General features: G+C 40.4%; 1 protein-coding gene across 1 annotated transcript in view; it reads right to left on the reverse strand.

The window, feature by feature from the left end:
• SGCD (sarcoglycan delta) overlaps positions 1 to 27,138 on the reverse strand; it is a 1,048,938-nt gene extending 1,021,800 nt beyond the window's left edge. Inside the window, exon 1 of the mRNA XM_033180496.1 lies at positions 27,083 to 27,138. The gene's annotated coding sequence lies outside the window, so the exon portion shown is untranslated. The remainder of the gene's footprint in view (positions 1 to 27,082) is intronic.
• Between the last annotated feature and the right edge of the window lie 201 nt (positions 27,139 to 27,339).

The raw sequence follows: 27,339 nt of genomic DNA on the forward strand, positions 1-27,339 counted from the left end.
TCCTTTAAATTCTGTTGATATTTCTGTCATTCGTTCTTCTTTGCAAAACTCTCCCAAGCTTTAATAGTGTGTGGAATGGAACACTGAATTTCCTACCAAAGGCACTCATAATTATGGAGTTCTCTTCTGTACATATAGCATATACATGCATGATTTACATTTACTGTGTCATTTAATCTAGAAGTTGCTTCAGAAAAATAGATACTTATTTCCCATTTTCCACATGGCAGAAGTGAAGCTCAGAGAGGTAACAAGCTCTCCCTCTCCCCTCCACTGAATCTTTCTAGTTCCAAATGAATCCTCTGATTTTAGGCAATTCTTATTTTAGTGGAGCTGAATCCTGTCTCCTTACGTATCATTTTTTTTTCCAATTCTCTTAGAACAGCAGTCCCCAATCTTTTTAGTACCAGGGACTGGCTTCATGGAAGACAATTTTTCCACTGACCAGGGTGCTGAGGGGGATGGTTTGGGGATGAAACTGTTCCACCTCAGATCATCAGGCATTAGATTCTCATAAGCAGCACATAACCTAGGTCCCTCATATACACAGTTCACAATAGGGTTCACACTCCTATGAGAATCTAATGCCACTGCTGATCTGACAGGAGGAAAAGCTCAGGCAGTGATGCTCACTTGCCTACTGCTCACCTCCTGCTGTGCAGCCCGGTTCATAACAGGCCATTCCACAGTCTGGGTTTTAGAGACCCCTGCATTAGAACATTTAGAGAAAAAACTCCTTTTCAGTATAAGAGCTCTTACCATATAAAAGGTATGCTCTCACCACCCTAAGACAGTTACTGCAAATACTACTAATAATGAACTAGTCTATATTAATTCAACTTACCTTCTTTCTAAAGGAGCTTCAGGAGTGGTTCAGGTTTAGAAGTGTTTTTTTCAAATATTTTTGTAGCAGCCAAATTCTTATTAAAATGGAATATTTCATGAAAGCCAAATGTATGTTAAGAAAAATTAAAATAAGGCCAGGTGCAGTGGCTCATGTCTGTAATCCCAGCACCTTGGGAGGTCAAGGCGGGCGGATCACCTGAGGTCAGGAGTTCAAGACCAGCCTCACCAACATGGCAAAACCCTGTCTCTACTAAAAGTACAAAAATTAGCTAGGCATGGTGGCGGGTGCCTCTAATTCCAGCTACTTGAGAGGCTGAAACAGGAAAATCACTTGAACCCAGGAGGCAGAGGTTGCAGTGAGCCGAGATCATGCCACTGCACTCCAGCCTGGGCAACAGAGCAACACTCTGTCTCAAAAATAAATAAATAAATAAATGAAAAAAAGAAAAGAAAAATGAAAACGTGTGGCTGTGATTGCAACGAATGTGGAAAACTTGTATTTACTCCATCCACTCTGCCCTTCCCTCCATAAGATGCCTGTATCAAGACAAACCATAAGGAATCTCTGCATTTCATAGGATGCAAGGGTGGCCACTAACTATACTCTCTCCTATTCTTTCTTTTCCTAGGATGATGTCCTGGACTAGCCTTAATGATCAAGTAGTTTGAAGAATACAAAGATTTAGAATAATTGAAAACAGGCCAGGTGCAGTGGCTCATGCCTATAATCCTAGCACTTTGGGAGGCCAAGGTGGGCTGATCACTTGAGCCTGGGAGTTCAGGGCCAGCCTGAGCAACATAGCAAAACCCCATCTGTACAAAAAGCAAAAAATAAACTTAGCCAGGTGTGGTAGTACATGCCTACCATCCCAGCTACTCAGGAGGCTGAGGTGGGAGGATCGCTGGTACCCAGGAGGTCAAGGGTGCATTGGGCCATGATCATGCCACTGCACTCCAGTCAGAGTGACAGAGTAAGACCTTGTCTAAAAAAAGAGTAATTGAAAATACACATTAGGTTAAAATGTTGTTTGTAAAATATCAAGACATAGACTAGGAATCATACCAAAGATTCCTTTCTTCTCATGTCCTTCCATGTGAGGGTTTGCAAGGTGTGATGGGAATCCCTGTGTCCTTCCATGCAAGGGTTCATGAGGTGTGATGGGAATCCCCAAAGCACCTGAAGTCAGGAGACCCACATGACTCCATGTCTTATTTACCAAAAAAATCTTCAACAAAACCACAGCAAGGAGATATTTCCCTTCTGATAATTTCCCAAAACCTAAGAAACTGATTAAAACTGCTTCTTGACTTTTAGGAAACCTGACTTCTCTAAAAAGATCAGGCCAGATGATGTCTATAGTAATTTCTAAGCCTAAAATTCTATCATTTTAATAAAATTGAAAGTTTCACTTGACTTGTGAAAGAAACTGAACACACAGTAAAAGCTTAAATATACAAACAGGAGAAAAATAAGCCAGCATGGTGAACCTTAATACTCAAATTGTAGCACTGTGCTGAAGAATGACCAAGTCAGTGGTGTGATAATTACGGTGCTTGTACAAAGTGTGAGAGACATTCTGATAATGTCAGACTCATTATATCATACAGTGTTATCTTTCTCAGAGTCCTTTGGGGTCTTTTATTCCCATCAAATAAGAGGTCAAAAAATTATCTTTATTCCAAAGTATATTATGAATGCAAATAGTTTGAGAATCATTGCTAGAAATCAATTTTAATTGAATAAATCATTCCTATTCAACTGTGTATTTCTAGAAATCATGCTTTCACCTTTCCACCTAATGAAACTGCATTCAACCTGCCATCATTATGGAATGCCACCTCATCTGAGGTGCTGGTGCTCTCATCAATTCAAATGCCACTGCATCTCATTTCCAAAGAGCAGCAAGACAAGTAATTCTCAGTAGTCGTGAAGGCACAAGATGGAAATTCAAGGGATAAATAAGTACATTTATACTGCAGCAGGGGATTTCGAATTTTCCTTTCAAATAGAGCCAATTAAGATACAGGAACTCTGACAGGAGTTCTGCTACAGAGAAAGAAAAAGAACACACCATCTATGTCACTACTTTAATTGACTTCACAAAGACAGTATTTTCTAACTATTTGAAATCAAATCCTGCTGGAGCACATAAAATGTACTCAGATATGTAGACAACACAATATGGCTCTAAAGACCACAAAGCTTCCCCAGTGTCTTTTTAAAAAGTGGCCATATCAAGCTGTTTAGGGGAAAGAACTTGGTGTCATGCAATGAGCTAATCTTCCATGCTATAATCAGATGGAGAAACAGAGAATCCAGAATTTGTTTACACTGTTCCTGTGCATTTAGAAAAAAAATGGACATATCATCCAAATCTACCAAGAGATATCTAGGTTTATTCTAGTGTCTTAATTCCTGCAAGTCTAAGAATAAAATTTTCTTCAGTGAATTAGTGTGTGTCCTTTTTAGCATTGTTAAAAATTGCCCCAAAGTTTATATAAATGGGAAAATCATAAAAGGGGAAATGTGAGTGCCCAGTAGATATTAGAAAGTACTCAGATTTACTCTTAATAAAAAAAATACAAATCAAAAAATTAAAATATGATATCCCTTCATACCCACCATGAAAGCAAATATGAAAAATCACATCATACCAAGTGTTGGCAAGGATGCAGGAGGGCAAGAATTACTGAGGGGACTGTCAATTTAAACAGCTATTCTAAAGGTCAATCTGGCCATTTTCAGACAAATTAGATATAAATATGTGCTACGGCCCAGGAGTCTAACATTTCATTATCTGGTCCACAAAGTTTCTCACACAGATTCTCAAGAGGTATATAAAGGAACATGTACATGATGGTCAACACAGACAACATTTTTTAAGGTAAGATGAGAATAATGAGAAAACAAATAAGAACAATGCAGGATACTTATTACAGAGCACAGTGTGGAAACAACATACTAGGTTTAAAACAACAAAATAGATTTCAAAAACAGTTCTGAATAAAAATTTTTTTTTGGTTTTTATTGGACAGCATATCACTCCATCATCCAGATTAGAGTGCAATGGCAGGATCATAGCTCACTGCAGCCTCAACCTCCCAGGCTCTAGCAATCCTCCCACCTCAGTCTCCCAAGCAGGTGGGAGCACAGGAATGCACCACCACACCTGGCTAATTTTTGTACTTTTTGTAAGATGCAGTTTTGCCATGTTGCTCAGGCTTGTCTTGGACTCCTCAACTTAAGCGATTCATCTGCTTCAGCCTCCCAAAGTGGAGTCTGCACGTGGATAAATATTTTTTAAAAATTAAAATATGGAACCAGTGCTCAAGTTTTGACAATTCCGTTTTATCAGGTAGGAATAAAATATATATGGAGAATATAAAATATGAGAGTAAACAGACATTCCAGTAGAGATCACAGAGTCTTATTCCAAGAGATATGGCAATACAATTTTCCCAACAAAATTCAATTTATTTAGAGAGATCTTCTTTTAGAATTTGCTTTAAAGGCCCTGGCCCTTTATTTTAGAAATTCTTAATGGTGGAAAAGCTTGTATCTGAAGAAGGTAATTCATTTTTGAGTGACTATTGCCAAAGACATAAAGTAGCAACTTCTGTTAGTATAATTCTTTAAGGTATATAAAATATGTTCACAAACTCTAGCTCTTTTAGTAAATGTTTCAGAATCAGATAGAGTCAGGGAAAAAAGTAATAATCAAGCAGAAAGACTTGTTAGAGATCTGATAATAAAATAGTAAAAGCAATTTTAGGATATACCTTGAAATGGGTCTGGAGATGAAGGCTAAACCAAAACTGTTCCAAATGCATTTTAAACAGTGGTTGCAATAGCTTAAAAATAAATGTGTAGCCTTATAACCTCTCGAAGTAATAAAATTAGATGCAAAGGCTCTGGCATTTCCGTGTTAAAAATACATTTCTTTATATTTTAAATACTGAATGTTCACACAACTGGTATCCCTTTAAGCACTGCTGTATGGGGGGGAAAGTGACTAAGCTAGAAATCCTGGGTTTTATTCTCTTCTTTTCCAATTACAGACAATGTTTCTGGATTTCTTCTGTTGAAAAGGAAAATTTGTGGTAATGCAATTGATATGTTAGGAAACAATTTAAGTGTAATACAGACTATTGCATTTGCATGAACTCATTTTTTTTCCACCAAAAACTACTATGCTGCGGGAACACAAAATCTCTACTCAGCTGAACTAAGCCATGCAGGACATAAAACATACACTTCAAATATCCACCAGCAATCAGTTTACCATGTGCATTATCCTAGAATGCTGTATTTTGCCTTTCTCTGACAATTGTGAACTAGTCAACATTAAAAATGCCCTTTCGACACTCCCTTCATGTCTAAGTATCTAGTTTCAAAAAATGCCAAGAAGTACATGCAAAAGGAAAGCTGTAAGATTTGAGAAGAAACTCAAAATGAGCATTTTAAAATAAATAAAAGAATATATGTGTCTCTAGAGCAATAGGTATAAAGAAATCCACATTACAAACCATGAGAGGCAATGTTAGAAAATTCAAGAAAATGTCTACGGCTGGAACAACTTTCAGTGTTGCGAATTCAGTAAGGACCTGCAAGGCCTGTACATATAGAAGAAATGGAAACATTATTGAGCATATGGATTGAATACCAAACAAACAATCAAAAAACTCAGAAACAACTTTTTTCACAAAAAGAAAACAACATCTATATAAGAAAACCATAAGCAGAAATGGCCAAATCATGCAAAAAGTACTTGGCCCCTTTCACTGCTAACAGAGGTAGATTTGGTGCTTTCAAACATTTCTATGACTGGGCACCGTGGCTCACAACTGTAATCCCAGCACTTTGGGAGGCTCAGTGAGGTGGGTCACTTGAGCCTAAGTTTGAGACCAGTCTGGGCAACATGGTGAAATCCCATCTCCAGCAAAAAAATACAAAAATTACCAGAGTGTGGTGGCATGTGCCTATAGCCCCAGCTACGCTGGAGGCTGAGGTGGGAGGACTGCCTGAGCCCAGGAGGTGGAGGTTGCAGTGAACCATAGCTGTGCCACTGTACTCCAGCCTGGACAACAGAGCTAGACCCCGCCTTAAAAAAAAAAAAAAAAAGAAGAAGAAAAAAGAAAAACACTACAAATTTCCAAAGCCTTCAATTGTTTGGTGAAGCCAAAATGCAGGTAAGAAAGCTATAAAAGAACTTCTAGCAACAATATAGATATTAATTGAAGAAGGTGGTTATATACTAGACCAAATTTACAACTTTGATGAAATATGTATCAATTATAAATGTATGCCATGAAAGACCTATTCTAAAAGGCAGAAATCCATGTTCCAGAATTTAAGGCTGCAAAAGATCACCAAATTTGGTAATGCTTGTCCCACCATTTCCCAACAACTCACAAGCAGGAACCCTTTTCTTGTCCATCTCCAACAACTGCACTTCAGATCTTTGTCAAGCAAAGGTACCATATTTATTGAAGTATCCATGGGTAAAGTTATAGTAGTGTTTTTATGAGGTTGCTACCTTTGATGTTTCACTGATGAAGTGTGATTGTGGTGCCTATAACCCCATTTCTCCCATAAGTTCTTGGCTTTTATTGGCTGACTTTGCATAATGTGCTGATTTTTAAAAACATGTGGTTCATGCCATAGTATAACTGACTATACTAACTCTGTGAGTCTGTAAGGAATGTTGGTTAGTTTTATCTCATAAGATTAGCAGACATTTTGCCAGAAAAATCTCAGAAAATTTGCCTTTCAGAAAACGATCCTTTTCCAAAGTTGAGTACAAGGCTCTGCTTCCCGCATAGTGGGGCTGAGCGGGTTGGGGGGCGGGGGCGGCATGGAAAGGGCACAGTCTAGCCAAAGTGCTCTGGTAGTACTCAGGTAGTAAGGGTTGAAGGAAGACTGGAGTTGGACTTCACCTCTGTGGTTTCTTCCATCCTAAAGATTTTATAATATTACCTTTGATAATTATTAAAATAACCATATTTATCCAGTGTCTGTTATGTGCCAGTCTCTGTGTTCAATGCATACACACATTATCTCATTTATTTCCCACAGTAAAGCTGTGAAGAGGATAATAACTGTTATTCATATTTTGCAGATAAGGAAAATGAGGCTCAAAGGGGACAAACTGACTTGTCCAATGTACTCGGAACCCTTGACCATAGTAATATTTGGACATGTGGTCCAAACAGGGCCAAACTGAGTCCCCCTAAGGAACTATGTTTTTCGGAGTTATCAAGAAAGAATTGCCCTCTTATTTTCCTGGGTCTCCACCATTAAGAAAAATAAAGGCATATCACTACCCAACTGCCACCTTTGTAGTCAAGTAGGATGATCTGTGAAGAATAAATCCAATAGAGTTCTAATAACATCATATAAATTTCTGGACCTAGTCAGAAGCTAGTTTACATCCAGAAATTTTTTTCAGCAATGTAAGTCAATACTTACCCAAAAGTTTTCGCTTTTTTGAATAAAGTTTCTGTTACTGGAAACCAAACTGCCTTCATTAATATACCCTGGCCAGCAAAGTGTTTGTGATGACCCAGATTGAATCCCCTATTTTCTGTTTCTACAAAACACTCTACTTCTCCTTTGGAGCAGAACTGGCCCAGATAATGCTGTGTTCCCTGTAGCATCATAAGCTCCCTGGGGGAACAGAGTTCTCTCCCTGTCTACGACTGTTTCCCAAGGCATACTCCAGGCTTGGCACCTCATAGAAGTTCAGCAAATGCCTGCACAATCAAAGACTGAATGAGTGAATAAATTGACATATTGACCATTTTGACCCTGTTTGCTTATTTCTAAAATAAAGAAGCAAGTGATAGTTGCCTGTCTTTTTTTAAATGGGCATCTAATGAGGTATGTATAAGTGCTGTGTTAGCTATAAAGCAATAATTATAATTCATTTGGCATAGAGCACAGTAGCCAAAAGGAGCATAATACAGTTGGAAAAAGCTTGGACGCAGGAGCCAGAGTATGTTTGAGTATCAGCACTGTATCTCATTAGTTGTCTAATTTGGGGCAAGTTATATATCCTCTGAGTCTCTGTCTCATGGGTTTCTTGTGAGCATTAATACATGCAAAGCATCTAATCATATTTCAGGTGTGTTATGTGCTCTATGAAATAGACTGATACATCAGGAAAGGGCCCCATCCCCAAGAAGCTTACAGTCTAATAGACAAATCATGTACACAAACAACAGGAATATAAAGCAGAGGAGGTGCCCTGAAAACACAATAAAGACATCACAAGACATCATGGGAGATCAATCAATCACTCTAGCTCTTTAAAAATAAATGTTTTCTTGGCCAGGCGCGGTGGCTCAAGCCTGTAATCCCAGCACTTTGGGAGGACAAGACGGGCAGATCATGAGGTCAGGAGATCGAGACCATTCTGGCTAACCCCGTCTCTACTAAAAAATACAAAAAAACTAGCCAGGCGAGGTGGCAGGCGCTTGTAGTCCCAGCTACTCCGGAGGCTGAGGCAGGAGAATGGTGTAAACCCGGGAGTCGGAGCTTGCAGTGAGCTGAGATCCGGCCATTGCACTCCAGCCTGGGCAACAGAGCGAGACTCTGTCTCAAAAAATAAATAAATAAGTGTTTTCTTTCTTTAAGCTTACTAAGGCAACTTTATGCTAAATATTACCCTCACTGTCAAGCAAGTCTTAAGAAACTCTAACAAACAATGATATTAAATTTAGATCACTGAATTCCCTGTTTGAATGGTTCTGTATGGTAAATTCAAAAGCATTTAGATGCAAATTAGACAAAAAGTACACAAAACTTCAACTACAGAACTGTGTGCAGCATCAATGTGATTGAGAAGGTACCAGAGCTGCTGCCACCAAAGCTTATGGATGCATAAACTGGTAGGGACCTGTGGAAGGCTGAATAGTGGCCTCCAAAAATGTCCTTGACCTAATCCCTGGACCTGTGGCACCTTCTGTGACAAAAGGGACTTTGCAGATATGACCAAGTTAAGGACCTTGAGGTGGGGAGATGATCCTGGATCATCTAGGTGGGCCTGATGTCATCCCAGGAGTGCCTATCACAAGGGTGCAGGAGGAGTCTGTGAAGGAGAAGGTGATGTGGTACCAGAAGCAGAAGTTGGAGTGATGTGTCTTACAGATGGAGGAAGAGACTATGAGCCATGGAATACCGGCAGCCACTCAACACTGAAAAAAGCCAAGAACATGGATTTTCCCTTCAGAGTGTCCAGAAGGAACCAGCCCTGCCAACACCTTGACTTCAGTACAGTGAAATGGATTTTGGACTTCTGACCTCCAGAAGAGGAAGAAAATAAATTGTGTTGTTTAAGTAACTAAATTTGCACTAATCTGTTATGGCAACAGTAGGAAACCACAATAAGGACAAAGGGAAAATGGCTCCCAGTCTTTGATCTCTGCTTCCATTTTTAAGGGGAAAGAATGTTACCAAAGTGCCCCAGCAGAGCTCCGATTCAGGGTTTACTTACACATAGGTAGAAATTGCTGAAAATTGTGAAAAATGCTTTCTACAGCAACAGTCCTAAAATAAAGCTAGCAGGCTGGCCTCCAAAACCCAAAATATCCTGAAGTGACCCAAGATTTTGAGTCACGTTAAAATCCAGCATTGTGGAATTCGAATAAAATTTCCTCAGTTGTTACTCTTACCTGTTAACTGAACAGGAAAATGGGCTCCAAACAGAAATTGGGTCCTTGAGAAGTGAGGCATAATTATAAAACTCTGATTCCAACTTGTATCAAGCATTCTAGAACTCAACTATCAACATGTATGTTATAATTTTACAGTGGACTCTGGGGTAAGGAAACAGTTTCATGCTCCCCCTCACAACATTTTCACACCACCCTCAGGTCTCCACCACATCCTGTGCTCCGGTCATGCCATCATGACCTTCTGCTGGCCTATGCACATACTACACCCCTTGCTTGCAGCATTCTTCTTCCATTCACAAACTCAAAGGCTTAGAAAAGGCACTAAATCTTAAATATTATTCAAGACATGATCCAAATGTTGTCTCCTTCAGGAAGTTTTATTTGACTTACCCCTAGACACATTCCCTGCCTTTTGTCCTCCTGCCATCTTGGAATAGAGTTTCCTTAGCAATTACCCCGTTATTAGAATCATCTGTTCACATATCTGTCTCCCCAACTACCTGGTAGTCTCTCCTGGGCAATGACAATGCCCTGTTCAAGTTTAAATCCTACATACTCAGTACCAGGCCTAAAACATCACAGGCATTTTTAAAGATGTTTGTTCAAGAAGTCAGGGCAGGCCAGGTATGGTGGCTTACACCTGTAAACCCAGCACCCTGGGAGGCCAAGTCAGGAGGATTAGTTGAGGCCAGAAGTTCCAAAACCAGCCTGGCCAATATAGTGAGATCCCATGTCTATGAAAAAAATAATAAATTGTAATTAAAATGCAGTTTACTCACTTGCTGTTTACAAAGTCCAATTAACAGGAGCAAGGTATGGCATAAAGAAAGATTTATTCCAAAACTAGCTTAAGGGAAGGAGTACAGGCTTCCTGCTTAAAGGGTACTACTTCACTTTTGGAGCAGAAGTGGACACTTCAAAAAGGCAGGAGAGGAGGTGAGCAAGGGTAGGGAGTTCCACATGCTAGCTCAGGTGCCTTGTCCACTGGGAGGTCAAGTGGGTGACTACTGGCACCCTGTGGGCAAGACTAGGCCAAAAACTCCCCAGGTGGGAGACAGTAGCATAGTACTACTTACTAAGTAGAGAGTACTTACTTACTTTGTACCTAGTAGCACTAGAGGTAACCTCCTGGTGGGTGAGAGTTCCACAGTGGGCATGCTTTGGTGTGTAAATCAACTGTTGACTTGATTTACATAGTAAGATAAACTTGCCCTGCAGGAAGTGTCTGGTGAAAGAGAGGTAAAAGGCTCTATTTGCATTTCAATAGGGATTAATGGGAAGTAGGGACAGGAGAAAAGGGGAAAAGAGAAAGGAAAATAAAAACTCATACCCCTTAGAAAAAAAATGGGAGTACCCAGAAAATCATTAATAACTTAAAACCTTGCTACCTAACTTGTTTATCTATTATATCTGGAAGACTTAGTTCCAAAATAACATTCATTTGGAAAAATCCAATATATATCTGAGGTAAAGGACTCATTATAACAGGGCACCTATAAAACACTACATGGACAAAAGCAGGGATTCTAGATCTGGACAGACCTCTGCTCCATCCACCCCTGTATGTCTAATGAACTGGCATTCCCTGTGTCTCTCTGACCTGGCTGCTACTGCTCTTTACCTTATTCACTTGTCGCTAGCCAGACTGTCCCTCCTGAAACCCAGAAGATTTTTGTGAAGATGAAAGCACTTGGGAAATATCAAAGTGCTACACACATATTTGCTACTATGATTACTATTCTAAATGACTGTTTTCTCTAAAGTGTGGCCAACATTTGTTGCTTTGTGTCAGCGTCCCTCCCTTCCCTTAGAAACAGCACTCCCCTTATATGTGAGAATGAATTGCTCCCCCTTTCCATATATCCACTGGTGCAAACAGAAACTGCTGCCTTTTCCCAGGAAGAGGCAGGTTCTGAAGTGCTGTGACCCCATACTACCTGCAGCCAGCCCTACTTCCCATAGCTTAACTATGGAAACCAAGTATTCTCCACTTTGAATTTGGTTTCTGTCACTTGCAATAAAGAGATTCCTAATTATTACATGTTGTCCACAAAACATAAACAGGAGAAACTTCTCAATTATGTCTTCTTAAAAATTGAATAAGCAGCTTTTATTGAAAGAGAATAATGCTAATAATTATTAGGCAGTCTGCTTATCAACATTATCATGCATTAGATAAGAATCTAGAAAAAAAGACTGGGCTTGGTAGCTCATGGCTATAATCCCAGTACTTTGGGAGGCTAAGACTGGAGGATCGCTTGAGTCCAGGAGTTCAAGACCAACCTGGGCAACATAGGGAGACCCCATCTGAATAAAAAATTAAGGCTGGGCACAGTGGCTTAAGCCTGTAATCCCAGCACTTTGGGAGGCCAAGGTGGGCGGATCATGAGGTCAGGAGTTCAAGACCAGCCTGGCCAACATGGTGAAACCCCATCTCTACTTAAAAAATACAAAAAATTTAGCCAGGCACATTGACGCATGCCTGTAATCCCAGCCCCTGCTGAGGCAGGAGAATCACTTGAACTCGGGATGTGGAGGTTGCAGTGAGCTGAGATCATGCTACTGTCCCCCAGCCTGGGCGACAGAGCAAGACTCCGTTAAAAAAAAAATTAAAAACTAAAAAATTAGCTGGGCATGATGGTGCATACCTACAGTCCTAGCTACTTGGGAGGCTGAGGCAGGAAGATCACTTAAGCCCAGGAGTTTGAGCGTGGAGTGAGCTATGATGGCACCACTGCACTCCAGCCTGAGTGAGTGACAGAACAAGTCACTGTCTTAAAAATAGGAAAAATCCAGAAAGAAAGAAATACCCCAGTAAAATGAGAGTTGCAACATGGCAGGGCATGGTGGAACCCAGGAAATCTGAGTGTTAACAAACTAAATGACTGCATGCAAGGGGCGTAGACTCTCTGGGCTTCATTTTCTTTATCTACAAATTGCCAAGGTCCACTTATGTTCTAAGTCACTACAAATACATAATGCTTTGTGGTTCAGATGACAGGAGCACTTTTGTGTTTTTTTGATGTCTAAAACTCAAAGTTCTTTTGTTAAAGAAAAAAATTAAAACCTCTCAGTGGGATTCAAATGAATGTTCAAATATCCAGAATATTTAAGAGAGATCACATCTGTTTTCTAAAGCAAAACCGGAGCTATCATTCAGTATGTGATTAATGAACTGAAAATAGGAGATTACTAAGAAAGTTACCTTTTTATGAACTTACAGAGCTTGCGTGATAAAACTGATAAAGGGGACTAAATTCATCCCATGCTGACATGTGGCTAATTCTATAATCAATCACAGTCACAGCATTCAATAATGCAACAAGTACTTACTGAGAAACAATTATATGCAGGATGTTGTGACAGGTTCTGGGGGGAAGGCAGAAAGGGATAAAGCTGGATTTATAATCTCACCTCCCTGCTTCAAACCCTCCAACAGCATGCCACTGCCCTCAGAATAAAATCCAAATTCATAACATGACTTTTAAGTCCTAACTTTTAAGGCTACTACTTTTTTAACATCTTCTGTCACTGTACCCTTCAATCATCTTTCTCCAGCCAAACTCCTCTTTCAGATCCTTATACAGCTAAGCATTTTCTTGCTCCAAGGTCTTTGAACATATGCTTCTATGAGATATTCCATCTGCCTGGAATGTTCTTCCCATCTACCCTTGCCCCCTACAGCCTATGGCTGTCTCCTTTATGCTCTTCAAGTCCAAATTAAATGTTACTCCTCAACCAGACTTTTCCTAACCACCCCCTCCTTCTTGTGGCCACCCTACCGTTGCTATTATTCTCCTGGTACTATGTTTGGTCTTCCCCCAGTGCTTCTCCCAAGTTGTAAAATATGATTTGCTTGCCTCCTTGGGCTTTGCCTAAGCCTGGGGAGGGCAGAGGGGTGTGGTGGTCTGTTGTATCTTCAGCACCCAGCACAATACCAGGTACCCAGAAGTCACACTATGAATGAATGCATGAGAAAATAAGAGTAGTACAACTACCATGGCTATAACATAAAGTAATACACCTTAAGAGTTTGCATAGTAGAAAAAAATGAAGAAGTAAGTCCTATGAATAAAAAATGAAAGAGAAAAAGGACAAAGCATGGCCTAAGGAGTGAAAGAAATCTTGTGTAGGCATAGGAAAGGACAGAATTGGTGAGGTGACATCACGTAGAATCTTGAGGTCTAACAAAAAGTACTACTTCTGTGTTTTGAATGATTACTCTGCCATGAGTACAAATGCATAATGGATGGATACTGGGAAGAAGGCCATGCCAATAGGCCACACCAACATATTACAAAAGAATAACAAAGAAAAAGGAAAGAATGACAATGCATGAAAGGCACTTAGAGGCTAGCTGGATGTAGAATGCAAGTAAATAAGGAAAAGAAGAATCCTCCAGGACTATGCCAAGGTTGAAAACTGGGGAATATAGGAAGAGAGAAGATTTCGAGTTAGAGAAGGAAGACAATGGGTTCCATCCTGGCTACCATTCAACCATTTAGAAGCAAAATGGAAGAACCAGACTCATGAAACTGTACCCTCCGGCATGTTGTCCCTCTGCTAGGCAAGTCTCCCTTCCAATTTTCTTTTCTTTTTTTTGTCATTTATACAATTGAATATGCATTCAGTTTTTTTTGTTTTTTTGTTTTTTTTGTTTTTTGGCTGTTTGTAAAAATAATCTAAAATGCATGAAATACAGGTGCATGCTTACGTAAGAATGTGAAATTTCCTTTCAAGCACTTCACATACCACCTTCTCCACAATAGCCTCCTCACAGTTTGGAATACATTCCAGCATACTTTGTATGCAATAGACTGTATTAACTCAATTTTTTTTACACAAACAATATAATTTTATACTTGTGATTCTCTAATTTGCATATTTACATTTTTTTACTTTATATATTATGAATAATTTTCCTAGTCAATATATACAAATCCTACTCATCTTTTTAAAAGACAGTTTGATATTATTTTTGTGGCATCTTCTGTAATGTATTTACTCAATCTTCCATTGATGGTTATTTAGTATACTTTCAGTTGTTATCATAAGCAATACTGCAGTGAACATCCTTGAATACTTATCTTTGCTGCAGTAATATGGTTGTCTTTTTAAGCACATGGCAAAAGTATTAAACAACTAAACCTTTCCAGAGAGCAATCCAGGAGGACGCATGAGATCTGAAAAGGACATCGGGGACATATCCTTTCACCGAGCCACGCCGGCCTCTCTTCATAAAAGGACAACATGTAAATGAAGAGGAATTTTTGAGGTGATTCACTTCAAGGTCAAATAGGTCCTTCTGGATGAAAGGCGCAACATTCATCTCTCCCAGCCCTGTAGAAGACAAGTGATTATCTGTGAAATAAAGGCAGAACTCAAAAGGAGGGGTTCTGGAGCCAGTTCATTTTTTGTGATTTAGTCCAGCGCCATGACTAACAGAGCCTAACATTTCTGAACACTGTCAATCACCAACTCCTGTGTGCTCTCACAGCCTTTGGTTCACACCTTGATTTAGCACTTTTTCCACCAGAGCATGACAATTGATTCATTTACCCATTTCCCAGTCAGGATTCTGAGCCCCTCAAAAACAGGGAGCTCCTTTTCCATTATTGTATCTCAGTGTCTAATACAGAGTGGATACTCAACAGGCATTTGTTGCACGGATGAATGCAGGAATGAGTGAGTAAATGAGAAGCCACACAACAAAACTATTTCAAAATACTTTGAAAAAACAACTCACACACAAAAAAACTAAAACAACAACAACAAAAACAAAAACACTACCACTATTAAATTCTCACTGCATCTCATAAAATGTAAGAAACATGCTGGAGGATAACACAGACAATTCATAATACAAATTTCATTTCCTTCCACCCATCTCCAGCTTTCCCCTCACCTATTTTTCTCCTCTAAAAATGGAACTCAGTGAAAATCATCTAACAGTACTACTGAAAGTACCACTGGTGAAACCCTGGAAGATTTTAAGAACTGCAGGGGTCCATATTCTTCAATATACATTCATTTTACAGGCATAAAATTCTCTCTATACAATTCTATATGTAATACATATATGACTGACACACCACACCCATGATTTCAGACATTATTTCTTAGAAGAAGTAAAAATCTGTCAAATAAATATATTAAACAAATAATAGCACAGAGAGTACAGAGAAAGAGCACCCATTGGGAAGATGGAATTTGAACGGGTGACGTTTGGGAAACAGTGCACGTGGCTTAGTAAGACTGCTTTAAAGTAGGAAGCAAGCTAGCAGAAGTTAGTAATTAGAACAACAGATGCTGCACGAATGCACGGTACCAGGACAGCCTTAATACTCTGTCAACAGCCTTCAGGTATGCATATTATCATTGTGGTTAGCAAGTTATTTTCAGAATCACACTTGCTCCACTGTACTTCCTGCCAAACAAAACCACAACCCCTCCTGTCCCTTCCCTTTATAAAAACAATCTTCAAAACTGCTATTCCTGAAAAACAGGATTTGAATCAGGGTAAACCTACCAAGAACTTTCCCTGGACCTTATCTTCAGCAAAGCATATTATCAGTAAGCAGAAAATGTAGTTTGTCTCACATTATCTATAATGCAAAAGACAGTCCTTCATTTTAACAAGGCGCCACTGCCAATATGGGCCTCACTGGGTGAGAAGCAGATGCAATGATTTCTCTATAGGTATGAGCAGAATGGATCCCCAGGGGGAAGTTCAGGCAACTGACATGCCTTCCTCAGGCCGCCCTATGGAGGGTCCTCCTCAGCCACACTGGTGAAAATCACAGCAAGAGATGAGAGCCCATGGAAAGCACACCAGCAGCCTGACCCACTTCCATGGAGCTGCCGATAGTTAGGTAATGAAGCATCTGCTAAGTCACACATGTATGTGGTGAAAGATCATTTTTAGCATTCACATGTGTTCAGGGGGCCATGCATGACTAATAGGAACAAGTTCAGGAGAGTGGCCTGGATAGGAACAGACCACAACCCGGTCATTCAAGGATGGGCTGTAGAAGTGGGGCCCCTTTGGCCTGGGGATTGGAGAGGAAGCCTGGGAGAGCATGGTTGGTCACTTTCTACACACACTGGACTGGCTACTCAGAGGGAACAAAGTCAGATCCACTAAGAGCATCAACTCTGGAGTCAGGTGAAATGGACTTGGTTTGAATCCCAGCTTTTTTTTTTTTTTTTTTTTTTTTTTTTTTTTTTTTGAGACGGAGTCTTGCTCTGCCGCCCAGGCTGGAGTGCAGTGGCCGGCTCTCAGCTCACTGCAAGCTCCGCCTCCCGGGTTCACGCCATTCTCCTGTCTCAGCCTCCCGAGTAGCTGGGACTACAGGCGCCCGCCTCGTCGCCCGGCTAGTTTTTTGTATTTTTTAGTAGAGACGGGGTTTCACCGTATTAGCCAGGATGGTCTCGATCTCCTGACCTCGTGATCCGCCCGTCTCGGCCTCCCAAAGTGCTGGGATTACAGGCTTGAGTGAATCCCAGCTTTGACATACACTGTTCTGTGACCCTGGACAATCACTCAGACTCCCTTGGTTTTAATTTGTTCATCTGTAAAATGGTGACAACTGTAATTACCTTATAGAGTTCTAGTGAATGAGATAATAGCTATAAAATCCCTAACACAATGCTTCAATTGCCCTCTTCTGGTAATTCTTAATGTAATGTGTAGGTTGGACAAGATTCAAAGGGACATAATCATGAAAGTGAATTTATTTTTTATTAGCTCTACCCCTAAAATCTGCCTTGTGATTTTGCAGAAGGGTACCCCAGATAAAAATGCAGGGAATCAAACGGCATTTCTAATCATTCTTAGGAAGCTTTTTCATCATTCTCACTCAATATCAGATTTGATTGAGGAATTACCATAGCTAGTCTAGCAGGTAAACACATAGTCCATTCTTCTGTCAAAGCCAGGACCCCTTCACTCTCCAACACACCCCCAGCTACAGCCAGCTATAAACAGCTGCCATTGAAGAAGGGATGTGGTGCGCTTCAGCTTTCTTCTTTGATTACTTCCTTCTTCTTCACGTAGCCACTGTTCAAGTGTACATGGCAGAGGTTGGACAGGAAGAGGGATGAATGTACGTGGATTGGACTCTCCTTTGATGGCTTCCTATTCCCTGAGACTAGAGGGTTTTTAATGCAACCTCTATCTCTCATGAGCACAGTTATGGCTTCTCCCTTCTAGGTGCCTCCACTGCAGTTCCCCTTGGTTTCTACCTTTCACATTTTCTAGCCCTGGAGGAACAATCCAGCCTCTTCCAGTCCAAGTCCCCTCACCCTGATGGGCAGGATCCCTTTAAAATGACCCAAATGACCCAAGGCCAGCAGATACAAGTTCTGTATCTGACTCTAGGACTCATACTCTTCTGAGCCCGTAAGAGGGAATGCAGTCACGCCCAAACTCAGCTGTCTCCTTCACAGGCTGCTTGAGCATTCTCAGGTGTGACTCCAGCTTCACCAACCACAGCTTTAATTTCTTCCCAGGAGGTACCACCAAAGACTTCTTGCGGGATTTGATAGTGGTGGGGAGGAGCTGGGAATCCCAGCACAGGACTTTCAAGAAAATCCTTACAAACCCATCTCTTCATTGTTTTTTGTTGTGTGTTTTTTTTTAAAATTACTCCTCCATGTGAGTGGGAGGCTTAACGATTATCCAATTGATTTTTGGGTATTCACTTTGAAATACTGCATATGGTCCAGCACTTCCTTTGGCATGCAGTATCAGTTGCATCCTGATGCCTCAGAAGAAAAGTTCAATTTTGTGTCCTATTACTTGAATGATCATAATTCCTCTTCTCTATAGCTTATATTAGATTATGTTAGATTGCCTATATGGCTTCAGATTCACAAATCTTCCTTCCTTCCTTCCTTCCTTCCTTCTTTCCTTCCTTCCTCCCTCCCTCCCTCCCTCTTTCCCTTCCTTCCTCTCCTTCTCTCTCTTTTTCCTTCCTTCCCTCCCTCCCTCCTTTCTTCTTTCTCTCTCTCTTTCTTTCTTTCTTTCAACAGGGTCTTGCCCTATTGCCCAGGCTGCAGTACACTGGCACAATCACAGCTTACTGCAGCCTCAACATCCTGGGCTCAAGTGATCCTCCCACCTCAGCCTCCCAAGTAACTTGGACTAACAGGTGCATGCCACCATGCCTGCTAATTTTTAAACTTCTTTGTAGAGATGGGGGTTCACTATGTTCCCCAGGCTGGTCTTGAGCTCCTGGTCTCAAGTGATTCTCCCACCTCAACCTCCCAAAGCACTGAGATTGCAGGCATCTTAGACATGTTTAACCCATGCTACTCGCTTTTGAAAGAACATTTATTAGAGTTTATTTTTATAGAAAATTTTTTAAAAAGGTTTCCAATCGAGTCAATCAATTGAAGTTGAGAATTTAGATAGTAATTCTAGGTATTTATTGTTTTTGCTGCCTGGAATGATTTCTTCTGCCTCCCCCCAGATCTTATCATGGTCTTAGCATGGCTGTCTTGCTGTTGTTCAGTTCCCAACTCAACTATCAGAAAGGCCTTGGCTGATGGTGTCAATTTTTTTACAGAAAACACTCACTTCCATGTACTGTCCCCATGAATGGACTATATAATTCCCCACTCCACTGATTCGGAGGTTAGTCACGTGACATCCCCTCCCCGTCCAATGGGACATCAGCAGACATGATGCCAGCAAAGGTTTTCAATGGGCTCCAGCAGTTTGGCTTGGCTCCTTTGTACTCTGTGATCTCTTTTGTGATCTGCCATGAAAAGGGCCTCCCTGAACAGCTGCTGACCTTTCAGCCTCCAGTATGAACAAATGCAGAGCAAATCTCAGTTCAGCCTGCAACCTACAAGCACAGATGACCCAAACCTCAAAACAGGTCTGGTCAGCCAAGCCTAACCTCAATCATCTGAGCCACAGTTGACCTGCTGAATTCAGCCTGATAATAAATGCTTGTCGAAAGGCCCTGTGTTTGGGGATGTTTTTTGTTGGTGGTGATGTTGTTTATGTAGCATTTACGGAGTACTAGCTAACTACTATTCTATCTACAGTGGCCTCCCCCTATTAATCATTATCTAATAACCTTTAAATTTTTCTTAACTCTTAGATCTTTCTGGAATTATCTTTTGTATATTTTCTTATTACCATTTGTTTCCTCACTTGATTTAACTTTCTGAGAGTTGGGATCTGGCCAATCTTACAGAGAGTATTATGCTGTCTGGGACACAGCAGCCTTTCAAGTATTCGTTGAATAAAGAAGGGGATAATTAGTTTGACAATTTTCAAAAAACAAAAAGGTACAAAATGAAAGTTTAAGTTTCTCTCCCTGCAGTCTCTCTTTCCAAAGAATTCTACTAGAAGAATTCTTGTTTATCCTTCCAAAAGAAGAAAAATGTCTGTCTACATATATAGCATAGGAGAGAGACAGAGAGACAGAGAGAGAGAAAGAGAGAGAGAGTGAGAGAGAGAAAGGTATATAATTGAAGCAGGGAGAGAATGAGAGATGTTTACAGTTTTTATAGGGTTTTGGTGGGGGGTCATTGCTTCTTATACCCAAAGAATCATACTATTAATTGTGTTCTTCACATTTTCGTTGTCTCAACTTAAAATGTATGTTAGAGAAATTCCATTATGAACACATATGTTCAGTAACATCAATGGCTCAATAATACCGCATTCTATGATATAATACTTTATGCAGCCATACTCTCTTTGATGTTGCTTTAGTTTTTTTATATTGGTTATTGCAAATGATGTGTCTGAGAACATGCCTATATTTTTCTCTTGAATGTGGCCAATCCCATGAGACACTCTCAAACTCTAACCTTGAGAGAGGAATACCCATCTTGTTGGGAGCATTTAACTCTTATTCCCTACTAGTAAAGTAGATTTTTATAACGCTTGACTCTCCACAATTTAGTTAACAGAATAATATTCATTACTTTCCATTACTGTTATAATATTATTTTAGAATACTACATATGTTTTATTCTTCAATTGGTAGTCCCTCTGCCCTCTCACCTTCTGTCTCCAAAATTCAGATAATATGCCCTCTAAGAGGTCAGCCTCTCTGGTTAAGAATCATTTTTCCAGGACATCAGATTTAATTATAATTCCTTCAGCCCTGAAATTAGAAAATTCAGTACTATCATGTCTTCAAAGAGCAAAATGATCAAAAACTGGGGCAAGTTACAATGGTTTTAATCCCAATAATAAGAGAGTTCAATTGAAGAATTAAATTAAAACAAAAGAAACAACTGTACAGCTCTGGAATAAAAGTGAAGCACCATTCAAAGATTTCTGCTCTCAGCATATTATCTTTCCAGTAGCAATGATCCGAGGCCAGAATGCTGTTAGGCAGGGATCTAGACCCGACATGGCGGCACCACCCAGCATAGCAGGCCTTTTGTTAAAGACTCTCTTCATCCTTGTACACACCCGCAGACTTACATGCGTCAGAGTTCCAGCTGGGCAACCACACTCCCCCATGACCTGCAGCTCACCTGTATCCCACAAGTTCATAAACAGCAGTTTCGGTTAACAGTTTCCAAAGACCCCTTCCTCGTGACCCTTACTCAACTCCTGCCCTAGTAGTTTCACAACCCCCCAGGCCCTGTTTGCACAACCAGCTTCCCTACCTCTCGGGCTATAAAAAGCCCCTACCCTCCTCCCTCAGTGCGACTTCCTCAGCCCACACCTTTGGACCGAGGAACCTCACCTGCAAGCCCTAATAAAAGCTATTCTCACTGCCATTTGCCTTGTGTCTTCGTTCCTGGTTTGGCTCCAGCCTCAGTTTACCTTTACAAATGCCAATTCAGGAGTGGGGAAAGAAGACACGCCATATAAGTAATGTCCATTTCCTTTTGATGTGTTCCTGACTATATACTGGCTGACTTAACCTACCCAGGGTACTCCTGATTCCTAATATATGCTGCCATTGTTAGGTTGGAAACACAAGAAATAAGGAACTAAGTATTAGAAAAATTGCCATACTACAATGAATTGTATTATGATACACAGGTATGTTTCAGTAAAGTGAAATAGGACACTATTGGAGAGGCAACCATGTTTAATGGAAATAGTGTGGATTCTAGATTTAAAAAACTAGGTCAGAGTCCTACCTGGGTCAGCTGCTGGGTGACCTTGTACCCTGGTTGACCCTGGATGAATCACTTACATTATATGTACATTAGTAGCATTAATACATGTACTAGGTCCCTCACAAGCTTGTGGTTAAGAACAAACCTTTAGAGCTGCCATGAAGATTAAATGAGTGCCTGGCACATAGGAAGTGCCAAATACGTGACAGCTTTTGCTATTACTATTGTTGTTAAAATATGCAAAGGTACATTGCAAATTGTAAAGCAAGAAAGATGTCATAGTTATTATCAGGGAGCAATTTTAGGAAAAGTCAAAGACGTTATTGCTGTTTTCCAAAGTGGTTAGCAGAGAGGTCAGAGAATCATAGAAAATTTGACTGTAAGACGCATTAACCAAAATTTCATTCAGCTGTCTTTTTTTCAGATAGATAACCTAAATTTCAGCAGTGATTTGTCTGACATCACATGCTCAAGCTGGCCAGCATTCATTCACAGCTATCAGGCCTTGTATTTGTTTTATCCCTCCTCAACAAGCCTGGGAAAGGGTGGGTAGGGGTAGTCAGAAAAAGAACAAATCATATAACTGTATAATGACACTTAGCATGGGCTTCAGAATCAAACAGAAGCAGCATCTTATTCCAGTGCAGCCCTGCTGGGACTTTTTAAAAATAATTTTACTTTCTTGAGATTCAAGTGTATATTTGTAAAGAAGAGATAACAATACTTACCTTACAGAATAACATGAAATAGTTAGGAAATGTACTTAGCACACTTTTTTGGCATATAGTCAGGGCTCAAAAATTGGCAGACATGACAATAATGGTTAAGACAATAGTGAGGATGATGGAGATGACAATGGAGATGATGATGGAGAGGATGATGGAGAAGGTGATGGGGAGGGTGATGGGGAGGATGATTGAGATGGTGATGGAGATGATGATGGAGATAGTGACGGAGAGGATGATGGTGAGGATGATGGAGAGGGTGATGGAAATGATAATGGAGTGAGTGATGATGAGGATGAAGGAGAGGATGATGAATAGGGTGATGGAGAGGGTGATGCTGAGGATTATGGAGAGGGTGATGGAGAGGGTGTAGGTGAGGGTGATGGAGATGATGACAGAGAGGGTGTTGGTGAGGATGATGGTGAGGATGATGGATACGGTGATGGAGAGGGTGATGCTGAGGATGATGGAGAAGGTGATAGAGATGATGATGGAGAGGGTGTTGGTGGTATGATGCAGAGGGTGATGGAGAGAGTGATGATGATAACAATGGTGAGATAAACATCTCAAAAATTATTACGATGATGGTGAGGATAATAAAATCTGCTTGTGGATCTGTTCCTGGAAGTTGCTTTGACATAAGCTAACCTGATGAAATGTATGTGCAGAAATGTGACATAAGTTACTTGGTGGAAAATTTCTCCTGCCTCCTGGCAGCAGAGTTAACGGCTTGGAAGCTGTTCAACCTAATGAATTTGATAACAGTTGAGAAGTATGTGATAGTAACTAAGATTTGGAGGTCAATACAGAGCTAAGAGTTGAAACAAGATGACCTGTCCACTGGATGGAGAGGAAGAAAAGAAAGGAAAGATGTCTTAAAATGTAGCACTTTACTAATCAAAAATAAATTTGGTCATTTACTTCGTGACGGTGAACATCTCACCATGGTGCATGAAATTCACTTGTAACACCATAATGTTCTACATTTTACATAACTGAAATATTTATTTCAGCCCCTTAGCTATGATACTGAAAACATTTGCTCAACCAAGGCTAATTTCTAAATATTATAATACAAATTTATTACAACAGGGTTTGAGACAAATTGGAAGCTTCATCAAATCTTGAAAAGTTGGGCTGGGTGTGGTGGCTCATGCCTATAATCCTAGTGCTTTGGGAGGCCAAGGCAGGAGGATCACTTGAGCCCAGGAGTTTGAGATCACCCTAGGCAATATAGCACAATCTTGACTCTAAAACAAATTTAAAAAATAAAAATAAAAATAACTCGAAAAGCTTTTTGATCACAGAATAATACACCAACCTCATGACCAAATATCACAGTAAACTGACCACCAACTTCCCTGAGGACAAGAAAGGCATAAAATAGAAGGTAGTTAGCCTTTCAGAATTGTCATATCCATACAGAAGAAAAAAGAGCCACAGTCAATCAGTCTAGGCCAGTGGTCCCCAACCTTTTGCACCAAAGACCAGTTTTGTGGAGGACAATTTTTCCATGGACTGGGCTGGGTTGGGGTGGTGATTTGGGGATGAAACTGTTGTACTTCAGATCTTCAGGCAGTAGATTCTCACAAGGAGTGCACAACCTAGATCCCTCACATGCGCAGTTCATAATACAGTCTGTGTGCCTATGAGAATCAAACGCCACTGCTGATCTGACAGGAGGCGGAGCTCAGGCGGTAATGTTTGCTGGCTTATCACTTACCTCCTGCTGTGCAGCCCGGTTGCTAACAGGCCATGGACCAGAACTGGTCCATAACCCTGGTCTAGGCCACATGAAATGTGAAACTACACTTGCAAATTATCTTTTTGCAAATTTCACTTCTGTAATGTTATAAAAGTATTGATGACTTTAATCATCAATAACTTGGAAACAGAGACTGTCCTTCCCTCCCCAATAGTTTAGTGAGGACACTGGTAAGCAGAGCTCTGCTTACACAGATACACATGGTATCTGCAGAGCTGACACCAACCAGGAAAATCACTTTGCCGTGGCTGTTACAGCCTGGTTCTGCTCATAACTCAGAATAAAACGAAACATAGAAAACTTTATTATTCTGTGTTTGTTTGTTTTGTTTCCTTTTTTCCCATGTTCTAAACATGGGAAACTTCAATGCAAGGTATCCACTAAGGAGAATGACTCACAACACCAGAGGAGGACTATATTAGTCCGTTTTCATGCTGCTGATAAAGACATACCAGAGACTGGGAAATTTACACAGGAAAGAGGTTTAATGGAGAACTCACAGTTCCGCGTGGCTGGGGAAGCCTTACCATCATGGCAGAGGGCAAGGAGGAGCAAGTCACCTCTTACACAGATGGTGGTAGGCAAAGGGAGAGCTTGTGCAGGGAAACTACCCATTATAGAACCATCAAATCTCATGAGACTTATTCACTATCACAAGAACAGCATGGGAAAGACCTGCCCATATGATTCAATTACCTTCCACAGGGCCCCTCCCACAACATCTGGGAATTCAAGATGATATTTGAGTGGAGACACAGCCAAACCATATCAAGGACTATTAAGAACCCTGGAAGCCATGTAAGTTCACACAGAGAGTTTGAGAGCATGGAAGGAACTCTGATCCTGAAGAGGACCCACCCAACATCCTGTATAATCCGGGGCATGTCTCTTTCAGTTCTTGGCCTCAACCACAATAAGCAACAGGTAAGGCAGGAGAGTACAGTAGTTGCGTGTCTATGTTTTGCTGTCAGACCCTTGGGTTGATCATCCTGCTCTGTCACTTAGTAAATATTTATGGCTAAACAAGGCATTTGGTTCTCCAATGTTCTGTCTTTCCATTTCCAAAGAAAATATCACCCGTCCCACTGAAAGTTATAAAGAGTAAATGAGGTTTTACATGTGCAAAACATTTAGCCTGTACCTGTTGCATACAAGGATGGGTAAAATATTGGTTAATTTGCAGGGCTATAGCAAGAATTAAATGAGTTAGAATATATGAAAATCACTTAGTGAAGTACCTGCCATATAGTACCTATTCAATAAATACTGGCTCATTGTTACTATAGATTAAGACTTGAGGTCCCTGCCAGCTCTAGGCCTTCTATTATTCTATAAACTCTATCTCTTGTAATTTAAATTTAATGCAAGTTTCCAAGACCAGCATGTTTGCCACCACCCTCCTCAGAAATTGAAACAGAATATACAATGCCAAGGCAGAAGCCCCACTGATGAGCCAAGTGGCAGCTATAGCCTCTTCCAGCATAGAGTCGGCCTGTGGTCCAAGACTGATAGACTGGTATCACCCACTGCTTACCGTGAATACCTGATACAGACCCACACCCAAACTTGGCACTTATCCCAGGAGCCTGAGACAAAATCAAAGTCTAAGGCGCTCCGAGGAGGGGTAGTTTGATGCCAAACTCATGTCACTGCTATAGTCGACATCACCCACACACCAGTATGTACTATTCATGCCGATTTCAATGTAAGCTTTCAGACGCACTATTTGTGGTGCAGGTGATTGTCATTCCTTGGACAGCTTCTCAGGGAAGTGTTTAATATTCATGAGCCATACCTGCAAAACACCTTGCATTTCTCAGAAACCAGTAATGTTTTTATATCAATTCTAGCCACATGCAATTGCAACTGTGGCTGGGCAACAATGATAAAAACAACAGCTAATGTTTATTAAATGGTTCACTATGTGCTAGGGACTGTACTGAACACTTTGTAAACATAATCTCAATGAATCCCTGTAACAACTCTAGGGATGGTGCTTGAAAGTAACCGGGCTTGGTGTGATATTCACAGGTCTCTTTTCTTGGTCAAGATATCAACAATTTGGGGAATGTGATGGGAAGAGGAAGAAAGATCAACTGATGGAATTTTAAAACGCTGCTATCTAGCAACAAGGCAGAAAGATTTTATAAGGAAATAAGTCTCAGAAAAGAAACAGCTTAAACTTTCTTGACCTCTAGATTTCCAACTAACTTTCACATGTGAAAGTTGAACCCTATGGATAATCAGTACCCTATGGATAATCCGCTATATTTCTCTGAATAGTTCCTTAACCCACTGACACTTCTGCATGTTGATCAAAGATTGACCAGTGGTGCTGTACAGAAGTGAGATCAGCTTTCTCTATTATGCTACACCCTTTTACAGATCAGAAAACTGAGGCAGTTAAGTTCACAAGGTCATGCAGCTGGTAAGCACAGAGAGGGAACACCTGACCCCATGTCTGGCTAACTCCAGAGCCTCATCATTCTTATCCATTATATACACACTTTGTAATTTAACAAATGACAAGATACCAATACCAGCAAGTTATTCCTAACTTGATAAAAGTTATTCCTAACTTTAAATCACCAAAGTTCTATCGATTTCTTTCCTTATGACTCTGAAGAGGAAAATGACAGAAGACAAAAACCATTCATGTATTTAACCGCAATCAATTGCATGCCCACTACCTATCTAATACTCTACTCATAACAGGACCATAAACATTAACAAATTGAGAGTCGGCTCCTGAGTAATTCAGTTTGGAGAAGGAGAGATCCCTATAAAAGAGAAGTTACACAGAACAGAATAAATGTGTTCTCAGAAATATTGTCAGGGTTACAAGAACACAGAAGGATCCAGCCTACGCCAGGGGCGTGCCTAGGAATCTATGAGGAAAATAAAAGTACAGTGCAATTCTTTCCATAAAAGAAAGAATCCCAAGAACCAGTCCTTTTCAACGTACCCATCACTATGTACTAGAGAGAAAACCCTCAGCTATGACAACATGCTGGGTAATATTCTGATTTACAGCAAAGAGTCAAGTATATGTTTTCTTCCACAAAGTAAATGACTCCAAGATAAATTGTTTTATGATGTTGGATCTGAGAAGTCTGATAGTGCTATTAGTCTCTTAGCATAGGTCTCAGAGCAGTACAAACAAACAGAAATAAAATAAAACATCGAGTCCTAGGTTATGAAAATGTTATTTTCATGGTTTAT

This window comes from Trachypithecus francoisi, unplaced genomic scaffold (genome assembly GCF_009764315.1).
Source record: "Trachypithecus francoisi isolate TF-2019V2 unplaced genomic scaffold, Tfra_2.0 Lachesis_group2, whole genome shotgun sequence".
NCBI lineage: Eukaryota > Metazoa > Chordata > Mammalia > Primates > Cercopithecidae > Trachypithecus > Trachypithecus francoisi.